The sequence below is a fragment of the Leucopleurus acutus genome (assembly GCF_964270905.1).
Source record: "Leucopleurus acutus genome assembly, chromosome: 7".
Lineage (NCBI taxonomy): Eukaryota > Metazoa > Chordata > Mammalia > Artiodactyla > Delphinidae > Leucopleurus > Leucopleurus acutus.
Window position 1 is genome coordinate 103246996 of NC_139150.1, and position 10860 is coordinate 103257855.

Here is a 10860-nt window from a genome sequence, read left to right on the forward strand (position 1 = left end):
TTCACCACTTTCGGTTGCTCTCTGTATTCTAAATCACTCAGACATCCAGTGGGATTTGGAACTGGCCCTATTGGAACCTCCAGCAGTAAGACTTCATTACACTCTCCCTCATTTAATCTTCTCCTGTAAGATATTCCTAACACTGGGTCCCTTGGCAAACACCCTAAAGAAGTTTCATTTCAATATTGCTTTGTATTTATATAACGTCTATATCTAAGGAGCTTAAAAACACTTATGAAGCCCATGCTTCATGACTTAGTTTAACCAAAAAGAAAGTCAACCCACTTCATATTAACAAATTTAAGTGCTCCCTTTGAGATAGGTAATAAGAATAGCACTTTGTCTGCATGACACATTTCTCTTCCGAGAAGCTTGAAGTAATTTGAGCAACTGAACTACCGGAGAAAATAAAGAACAGGCAGGGCAAGTGCTTGGTCTTACGTAACCCAGTAAAATGGGGGCAGAGTGGAAATCAGAGATAGAATATCTGACTCGCCCGTTACCCTTCCGTTAACACTGGTGACAAGTATGGTGACGGTAAATTTTTAAAAAGTGGAAGGGGACTTTCTTTTGTTATTCCTTGTTACAAATCTTGGGCCGTTTCGTTTTTTTTCTTGACTAAACATCCGTAACTACTTGGAAGAATCTCCCACTCTTGCCTCTACCTCTGGGTGTGAGGTTGAAATCTTTATGTCCTGGCTGATTCTCCTAAGATGTTGGCAGACAGGGCAAAACATGATATATGGTGAAGTACCCGTTAACCCAGTACTTGGGGTGGTGGCAGTGGTGGGGAGTTAGGCGTTTTAGTTCTTTGAATCAAGTAGCTAAGTGAATGTTACATTGTAAACCCTTCCCTTTTTTTTTTTTTTTTTTTTTGTCGTACGCGGGCCTCTCACTGTTGTGGCCTCTCCCGTTACGGAGCACAGGCTCCGGACGCGCAGGCTCAGCGGCCATGGCTCACGGGCCCAGCCGCTCCGCGGCATGTGGGATCTTCCCGGACCGGGGCACGAACCCGTGTCCCCTGCATCGGCAGGCGGACTCTCAACCACTGTGCCACCAGGGAAGCCCAACCCTTCCTTTTTAAATGCTTGTTATCCGTTCTCCTGAAGTGGGGAGCCCCTGGTTGAGTCTCCCCTTGATGATGCAGGCGCTCCGAGTTCTCCGTCCAGACGGTGGCTCTTCATTGTCAGACTTGCTGATACATCAAACCGGAGAAGCAGGAACGACCGTGTTCTGATCTCCATTATGTACCCCTGGGCTGTATCGTCGACAAATATTGGAGAACCGTGTGGGTTTGATATTTACCTGTTCTTTGACCCCTCTTCTCTTCTTCCCCTGAATCCCGTTCTTCCAGAGGCTTGGCTGGGTGGCACCTCATCCCACAAGGGTTCAGCATAGTGGAGAGGCACATGGGGGGTGGGGACTGTGTCTGAGAGTGTGGTGGGTGCTTCAGAAATCTGGGATTTCTGTCCTTCCTGTATCCCCCTCTGTTCTCCTCTTGGAAAACTCAGAATGCAGTTCGGGAAAGGCAGAACTTTGCCTTGCTGTTTCTCCTTTTCTTTTTTAATTGAAATATATTTGACATATAACATTGCATAAGTTTAGGGCATACAACATGTTGATCTGACACATTCATGTATTGCAGTATGATTGCCGTTGGAGTGTTAGCTAACACCTCTATCACATCACATAATTATCAGTTCTTTTTTGTGGTGGGAAGAATTAAGATCGAGTCTCTTAGCAAGTTGGATGTTTATATCCATATTTTATTTTTTGAACTGATTCTGATGCCTGATCTCATAGCCTGTGCCCTGCACTATTCCTTTATCTGTCATTGAAGTTGGGGGGGGGGAAATAATAACATTTTCAGTCTCCTAAAAAGAACACTCTGGTGCCTCCTAAGAGAAATCTGACTTCCCAGTTCCCTTCAACAGCATGAGCTGGTTCCTCAAACACAGCCCAACAGGGAACTCCTCAGGGAAAGCGCGTCGTAACTGGCCGTTCCTGTGCTTTTAGGGTAGGTTTCCTTGCCCCAAAGAAATCTGATTTAAGCTAAAGGGAAATAGAAGCTGAGGGATCAATTGTCCAGAGACTCCAGGCTTCTTAGAGCAAATATTCCATAGCAGAAACCTCTGGGCTGCTTGGCGCAGATTCGGCAACCTGAACTTGGCCCCCATCTCAGAGCACATATGGCGTTCCATGTCAGGATCACACACAGCAATATACCATACTGCGCACGGGGAAAATATTTATGGGATAATAAATGTGAGCAAACCATGTTTGTGCTCGGTGCATAATTGCCAGTAGAATATGTAGATGAACGGATTTCTTATTTTCCCGTTTAAGGAGCTGTGGCCAGATGCCCCTTCAGACACATCTAGGAGCACAAACAGTTTTCAGCTCCAGGGCAAGGGATGAGGCTGGGGGAACAGGACAGCGTTAACTGGCTTAGGACTAATGCTTGTAAAGGACACCGGGACTTTCATGTGTGGTCTGGCTGAACAATGAACACAGATTTTTTTTTTTCCTTTAAAAATGGATTATATCGTTTTTATATATACGGAGTGTGGATCAACCCTGTGAAACAGACTTTATGTAGACCCTTGCAAGCACCAAGAAGAAAGCTAAGGTGATAGACCATTGTTTTGGCAAACATGACAGAAATCCAGGGGAAATTACCTAATTCAGATAAACTTGTCTGTTTGCGGTACAGATCTCATTGTTCAGGGATTTTGAGTCAAAGAATTCAGAAAGTACATTTTCAACCACAAACTGCATTGGAGACCATGCGAACCTCCCAACATCAGTGCAGTGTTACCGAGTAATTATTGTACCTTGATTTGTAAAGAGCCCAGAGAAGAATTTAAAAAATCTCAAAAAATACATTCCAAAGGTTAGATTATTTTAAATTCCACGTTTAGTAACTGTTGTACAAGTATCTTAGCAGAGGGGCAGATTCATTGAATAAAGGAAATAATTAGTGTTCAAGTATCGTTTCCACAGTTGGGTAAATTTTTAAACAACATTGAAAACTGAGGTTGCGTTTCTTTTTGTGGAAGAAATCTCTTATAGTTTTCCTGCATGCCTGCCATTGTTATGCAGTGGGTAGATTTTCCTTCACATTCTTTCTGCATTATTGTAACAGACAAGTCTAAGACACTGTCTAATGTTAATGCTACACACTGCTGCCAATTATAATCAGAGCTAGTCAAAATAAACAAATTAAACAAATAAACATGTCAAAACAGCTCTGAGTTAGCGAAAATAAGCCAAGTCTGAACTCTCCCAGTGTTTCGGCATAAATGATGGGCTGTGGGTTGTAAAACGCTCCATAACATTTTTTCACCTTTGCTAGGGGAAAGGTGGGTCAGTTTAGAATTACAGTGCCGCTCGACTTTGAGAAAGGGGTCTGCGGCTGAAACCAAATCAAACCCAAATGTTGCTGGCTTCACTGAGGGTAGTAATGATCTGCCGCATGCTCTAAATGCCTTAAAAAAGAAAGAAGGGAAGAAAGGAAAAGCAGTTGATTCTTTGCTGACGTGATACCAGAACCCCTAAATCACTGGAGAGGTTGAACACAACGCAGGTGAAACTATACCAAAGGCGGATGTACATTTCAATGCGAAACATACTGTCACTGTGACATTTCCCAATCAGCACATTTAAAATACTAGGCAATTAAGTTAGAAAGCTCTATTGGCTTCAAGAAGGAATATAAAAGATGACTTTGCTACCCAAGTAGGATATCTTGGCCAGAGCTTGTAATAAAGTGAGGGGTATGAAGTAGAAGTTGCGTGTGTGTGTGTGTGTGTGTGTGTGTGTGTGTGTGTGTGTGTAGTGGTATGTTAACCTATAAAAATATGGAGAGAGGTTAGGGGAGAAGGCTGTCTCTCTGGCAGGTGGTTCTCCTAAAAAGGTGATCTCTTGAAGTTCAAGAAATTTAAAAATAGCTACACCCACTCCTAGGAAGCTTGCCACAAAGCAGGTGATTCGTGCAACCCCCTGAGTATTCTTCATTCAACAAATACCGACCTAGCAGCAACCCCTTGCCAGGCACAGGGCCGCCAGGGTGAGCAGGGCTCAGTCCATGCCTTAGAGGAATCTCCCTGGGTCACCACTGGGAGGCTGAGATGCTGGGTGTCAGAGGGAAGTGGGTGATGGGCAGCAAGGAAGACCAAGGGAGGCTGACATCCCTTCCTATTTCAGTTTCACCTTTCACTTGTCAGGGACGAGGCTTTGGGTGCAGTTATACTCCAAGGAGAGGGGCTTTGCAAACTCCAGAAGACGGAGCACTTGATTACTTCTCTAGTCTCCCATGGCTTTTATTTTTAATGTGCACTGCGTTTGGAAGGAAAGGGGCTGGGGGTGGAAATCATTGTGCCTTTGAAATGTTGTTTTCTGAGGACAGTATATAGAATCTTGGTTATTAACAACCTCTCACAAGACAGTTATTTTTGGAGTGGCCTCTTAGGAGGCAACCTCTTGGAAGTGAACTCATTTATTTTGCCTCTCACTGTCCTGCCATTTCCTGCAGAGAGAGGGGAAAAGTGAAACCACATGTTTTGAGGAGCGAACGGAGGAAATCCCTCCGAAGACAAATGACGACTCCTCTCCCCTGGCAATTAGTCAAACCTGGGCTGCAGGCCAGCCCAGGTGTTCCCGACTGTGTATAAATTTGCCAAAGAACAATGAAAATAGCAGCTGATTGTGCTGACAGATTCTTCTGGTAATTTCCTGTTGTTTGGCATCTTCGGGTTACTTTCCCACAATTATGGCTGCTGATGAAGTCGGGGGCCCTTGGAAGTCATTTTCTAACTCTCTCCTTGCCCTTTTCTGTCATCCCACCAGCAAGCAGCCTCTTAGCCACAACCTAAAAGAAACGAGACAATCAAAATCTGAAACCAAGTAAAAAAAGTATTTTGAGAGTTGTGGATATTCTTTTCCCCCTTTCCCAGATGTTTGAATTTAATCCCCTTGCAAAATACATATTTTGATGAGTCTGAATTTAAAAGAGGGGGAAAAATGATTTGCACCTGCATCATATAGAGTTTCTTGGCAACCATGAGCTAGGATTCTGGTTCCTTCTGATTCTCCAACGTGCAAGTTGGAAGGTTTCCTCGTGTTGTCCAGGAATATCTAATCTCAATGAAGCTGGGTCAGCTGGAGCTTCTGCTGAGAGAGATCGGACTGCAATTGAGCAGTGACCAAGAGAGGCAGCCCCAAACAAGATTGGGCGTCATTGTGATGTCCCCCGCCTTAAAAACAGTGCCCCTGCTCGACTACTGCTCCCTGACCCCACTTGTCAGTTTAAGAAAATGAAACTACTGTTATGTGCGGATGGACGTTGTACTTGCACCGAAAGCATTTAGGGGGTGAAATGAAAATAAGGCGAATTGCACAATTTTCTCAACTCTCCACATTATCCAATCTGTCAGGAAGCTGTGCATATTTTCTTGGTTAGAGCAACTATGTAAAAGATTTTTTTTTTTTGGAGGGGTTGGGGAGCTGGAGCTATTGTTGAGAAACGGCCAAGAAACTGGTTTCTTTCTCTTCACGTCCGCCGCCTCCTGGCCCCTCAGACCCTCAGAGGAGAGAGTCAACGTGAGCACCGCAATGTGGGTTTGCAAAAGAGTTGCTCAGGAGGTATTAGACGAGAGCATAATGTATTGAATTTTTCTCAACAGGGCTTCATGTTCCCTATTAATCAGGACTTGCAGTCAGGAGACCTGCAAACCAAATAAAAAATTCCAGGATAATCCACAGCACTCGAGAAGAGGGTAAAGCTCAGAACCTGTCACATCTGACACACGTTCTTGAGCTTGGCTTTGAAGTAACTGTCAGTGTCGTCTGTGCTGGATATACTTTTGCTAGAAAGACTGCATTTCTTTTTGTTTTAAGGCGAGCATTGTGGAAAAAAACCTCATCGAACGTATACAGTTAAAGTCCAAAGGCAACTGGAAGACATTTTTCTAGATTCCTGGACCTCTTAGAAATAACAACAAAACATCCAGGTGGAGTAGGGTTGGAGGATGTCAGAAATGACATGGGACATGGCAAGTGCTGGTTATTTGTGATCTCTTGATAACTCTTCCACCTCCGTTCACATACTCTGTTACCATATGTTTGGGGATGTTGATAAAGGGCACTAGTTTCATGTTTTCAGAAAAACACTTTAATTCATGTTATTTTTTGTTCCTTTCATCAAGACAGCCATTTGTTTACTCATTGTTTTAATTCATTAGTTGACAATTAGTTGAACACCCTCCATGTGTTGGATATAGTTCAAAGCAGTTCACCTATACTGTTGACCATAATTTAACCTCCTTTCTCCCTGTCCAAAATCCTACGCACCCATAAGGTCCAAGTTAAGTAGTACCTTTTCCGTGCCGTCTTCCCTGCTTTGCATTCTGGTCCTTATTAATCTTCATTTTCTCTAACTATCAAGGGCGCACGTTCATTCATTCAAACGTATTGAATGAACACTTAAAATGTGCATTCTTTCTTTCTTTTTTTTTTTTTGGCCGTGCCACACGGCATGTGGGATCTTAGCTCCCCGACCAGAGATTGAACCCGCTCCCCCTTGCGTTAGAAGCACAGAGTCTTAACCACTGGACTGCCAGGGAAGTCCTAAAATGTGCATTGTGCTAAGAGGAGGGATTACCGTGTTGATTAAGACAATCATGGTTCCTGGCCTTGTAGCTCTTAAAGCAGAATGGTGGCAATAGCCAGTTAAACAAATACAATATGGCACAGTAAATCCTGTGTTGTAGGAGGACCGGAGGCTGTGGGAACAGTGGGAGAGGCCCCAATGGGTAAGTGACGTTTGAGCTAAGACTTGAAGGACGGGCAGTGGTCAGCAAGATGGGTGTGTGTGTACATATTCCAGGCAGAGAGAGCAGCGTGAGTAGAGAGGCATGCTGGGAAAGGAACAAAGCATAGGGAGTGATGTCTAATCCCCGAATGTTTTGGGAGCCGTGCAAACTTCCAGGCACAGATGGAGGGCCGGGGAAGAAGGAGAGTGGTGAGAAACGAGACCTCAAGGGTAAGCAGAGGCCCAATCCTGAATGGCCTTTAAAACCAAGGTGAGGAATATGGACTTCATCTGGAGGAGGAGCTGCTGAAATGCTTTAAACAGGAAGTAACACGGTTAGACTTATGATTTGGAACAGTGACTGTGCCCGAGATGTGGAGAATGGCTGAGGGGGCAAGCAGTGAAAGTGAAGGTTGTCTTCAATGGAAGTCACCTCATTTTGTGCTCAATCGTGTACCGTTTCTCTCTTTCATTGTTCTGTACTTATTAGCCTTTACTCTTCGGCCCAGTTACAAGCATCTTGATTCCAGGAACCGTATTTTTTCCCTCTGTGCACAGTTGATAGTAGTAGATGCCCAGTAAATACTTGTGGTCGTTTGGTTTTATTTTTAGGCTGCTTCCTTTTTAGTTTGCCATTTCAACACCTTATGGCAGTGCAATAGCCCTGCAGTGGGCAATAAACAGAGGGGGAATTCTGGTTGGGTCTCATGAAAGCAATATCGAAACCTCAATTTACCATGACAGAAGTCTATCCTTTGCCTTCCTGCTTTCGTAATCCCCAAGAGAGAAGCGTTATGATTTTTTTGTGCCTTGTGCATCTCCCAACATTACAAGTCGGAGTACTTTTGCCAAGAGGCTATAGTGAGTGGTAAATTCCAGTTGAAGGAAAGTGGGACTTGTCCAGTCCGGCCAGAAGAGAGTGTTGGTGTTGTTTGAAAGGCCACGGAGGTATAGGTGGGTGGTGAATCCTCTGAACTTCCCTGGAAAAGTGGCTCCCCTCCACCACCCACCAGGCGCATTCCTCAACGCCCACCAGGAAATCCGACACCTTCAGCACTGAGTATTTATGACCGACATTTGCCAGTGATTATATTAACAGTCAAATGATTATAACTCTAAATGTGATTGTGTGTGTGTGTGTGTGTGTGTGTGTGTGTGTGTGTGTGTGTGTGTACACGCATCAGGGGGAGGTTGTTTGGGGAAGAGAGAGTATTCTCAAAGCAAATATATTGTCTCTTTTAAATGGTGTCTCCTGATACCAGATTGGAAATGTTGGTCGTGTACTTATGGAAGGACACAGAGCCAGAGGATGGAGGTACTGGCGGGGGTGGGAATGTTTCACAGTTGAAGAAACTGAGGCCCAGAAAGGGGGTCTGCCTTGGCCACACAGTTAGAGACAGCATGGTTGGAACTAAAATAAGTCCTCTTGGTTCCCAGTTTAGTGGTCTTGCGATGGTGCCCTGGGGCTTTTTCCTCTGTGTGTTTATTACCTTCACAGTGTGCTTGTCTGAAACTGAGCCCCTGGGTTTTTATACTTCTCGAGACATTCGATCTTTCCCCCACTTTCCTGCCATCTCTTGGGGCACCTGAAGCTCTTGTCTCCCCCAAGGTTTGCAGGTAATGCTCACACTCTGTAGTTGTCCCTCCTGTAATCACTTGACCCAGGAGCCCAGATTTCACCTGCAGGACGTTAGGCAGTTGTTTATGTCACTAATCCTCCAGGCTTCCCTGTCTCTTCCTCCACTCTGCATAGCTCCTTGGGTCGCCTGCCTGGATTAACATCTTCTGTCTTCACAGGCTGTTGGCTGTGATTCCCCATCTTCATTCATTAATTTGCCACTTTCACATTTTTTCCCCATAGCTATGTACAGCTATATTTTCTTTAAATCAACTAATGTTTTAAACTTAAGTACATTTATTTAAAACCTTTATAGCACTACCGTATATTGGTAACCAGTATCATTGGCCAACATAGAAGGTAACTATTAACAAAAAGAACGTTATTAAATTCTCGCCAGATTCACTTGAGTGCTGAAAGCTCTGAAGTTGAGCCCTGCTGTTTTTTTATTTTATTTATTTTTTGTTAAAAAAAAAGTTGATTAACAAGTGGTGGAGAAGTTATAAAAGCAGATTTCCCACTTGATTTAATCAGAATTATTAAAAGGCAACCAAGGAGATGCAAATTTTCCTATCATGTGCATCTGCGTTTTTAAACCACTCAGGTACGACCTGAAGTCTACTCAGGGGTAGTCCCACATCTGGGCTACCCTGACCCACAGAGTTAAGTTGGTATTTGGGGGAATCCTGATCTCTGTGGTTATGCTGAAGAGGCTTTGGCCAGTAATGCAACGTGACCTAACCTTCCTGTGTCCCTACCCGCTAGACGTGCTGGCCCACCACTCCACACTACAGTGGGTTGTGTACCTGTGGTCCTGATTTAAAGCTCTCACTTGTACTGGTACCGAGTATTATGACCTAATTAGATAAGTTTGATGTGAATAAAAATAAATCCATGATCAAGTGTTCCTGATCACTATAGTGTTTGTGTTTGATCACAGGAGGACACATTCAGAGCTTCAACTTATTTTCTGATATAGAAAATGAGAAGTAGCCAGAAGTTCCTTTTGTGTTTTCTGCAGTACATATTCATCAAGTGTCTTCTGCGTGCAAAGCATTGAGATATAAAAGATGTACACAACACCACTGCTTACTTCCAGAAATCTAAATGTTCCTGTTTGGTAGCGGGGATGAGTCTGGGCCAGAGGGCACTGAAGAGGGCTTGGGAAATGGTTCTGGCTTGAAATGGCGAGAGACAAACGGCTCCTGGTTCTAGCAGGCTCCTTTGTATTGCAGTCTTTGTGAAGGGCGCCCCCTGGGGTTGTGCAGGGCGCAGCCAGTGTAGTTGTATGCAGTGGTCCTAGATGGTGATTTGTGCGTGCGAAGTCTTTTAGTGGAGGCCTCCGAATGTGCTTTTGGAATTCGATTTTCCAGTCATCTACTCAGCACCTTTTAATTCTCAGAGCTATTGTAGGAAGTATGGGGAAGCAAATTTGGTGGAAGGCGCACCCTTGGTCCTCGAGATGCTCGTGCCCTGGGAATATGCACCAGACAAGGATGAAGAGTCTGTGCCCTGGAATCAGACTGTCTGGATTCAAATCTTCGCTGTGTCACTGTTAGCCGTGTGACACTGGACAAGCTGCTTAACGTTTCTGGATCTCGGTCCTTACCCTTGAAATGAGCATAATGATAGCACTGATTTAGAGGATTGGCTGTGACAATGAAATGGTAAAATGATGCCTGGCACAGAGTAAGTGCTCAATAAATGGTAACCATTGTACTTGTTAAGAGAACGATTTCAAGGTAGAAAGAGAATCATTCCAAGGCGTTGGATAATTCATTCAGTAATGATGTTGTGCAGATTGTAAACCCAACGCTAAAGGAATTCAAATCAAGGAAGAGATCACCAAAGACTGATATTAGGAAAAGAATTGTCATACGTCCTTGCATTTCCAGCATGCTCTATTTCCCCCTCAGTTTGTGAGATTATATTCTATTACTGTTTGGGGAAATGTGAGCAGGATTCGTCACCAGCAGAAGAAAAATTGGAAGACTCTTAACATCTCCATCTTGTTGAATTATTTATCGTTTCTTGCTGAGGAGCAGGCTCATTGCTTCTTGCTCTGCTGTAGGTGGATTGGATTTGATTCTGTCCCCATGCAGTCTGCTGAGCTTATTTTAATAAGAACAACTTAACTTTGTAACTATACAGTGAGGCTTTCATGTCCCTCTAGGACATTCTGCACTGCACACTCTGAGCTAGCACGGCTCTTCTGATTATTTCGGGTGAGGAAACTGAGTTATCCTCCCTAGGAGGGCTTATGTGAATAATCTTAGAATTGACATTTAAATTCAATCAGCACTTTTTTTTTTTTTGCATTTGTCAAGTGCCAGATACTGTGCTAGATGCCTTTGTGTCCGTTATTACATTGAATGCTCAAAATAATCTTATGAGGTAGGCATTATTATTATAAAGCTATTTTAAAGAGAAG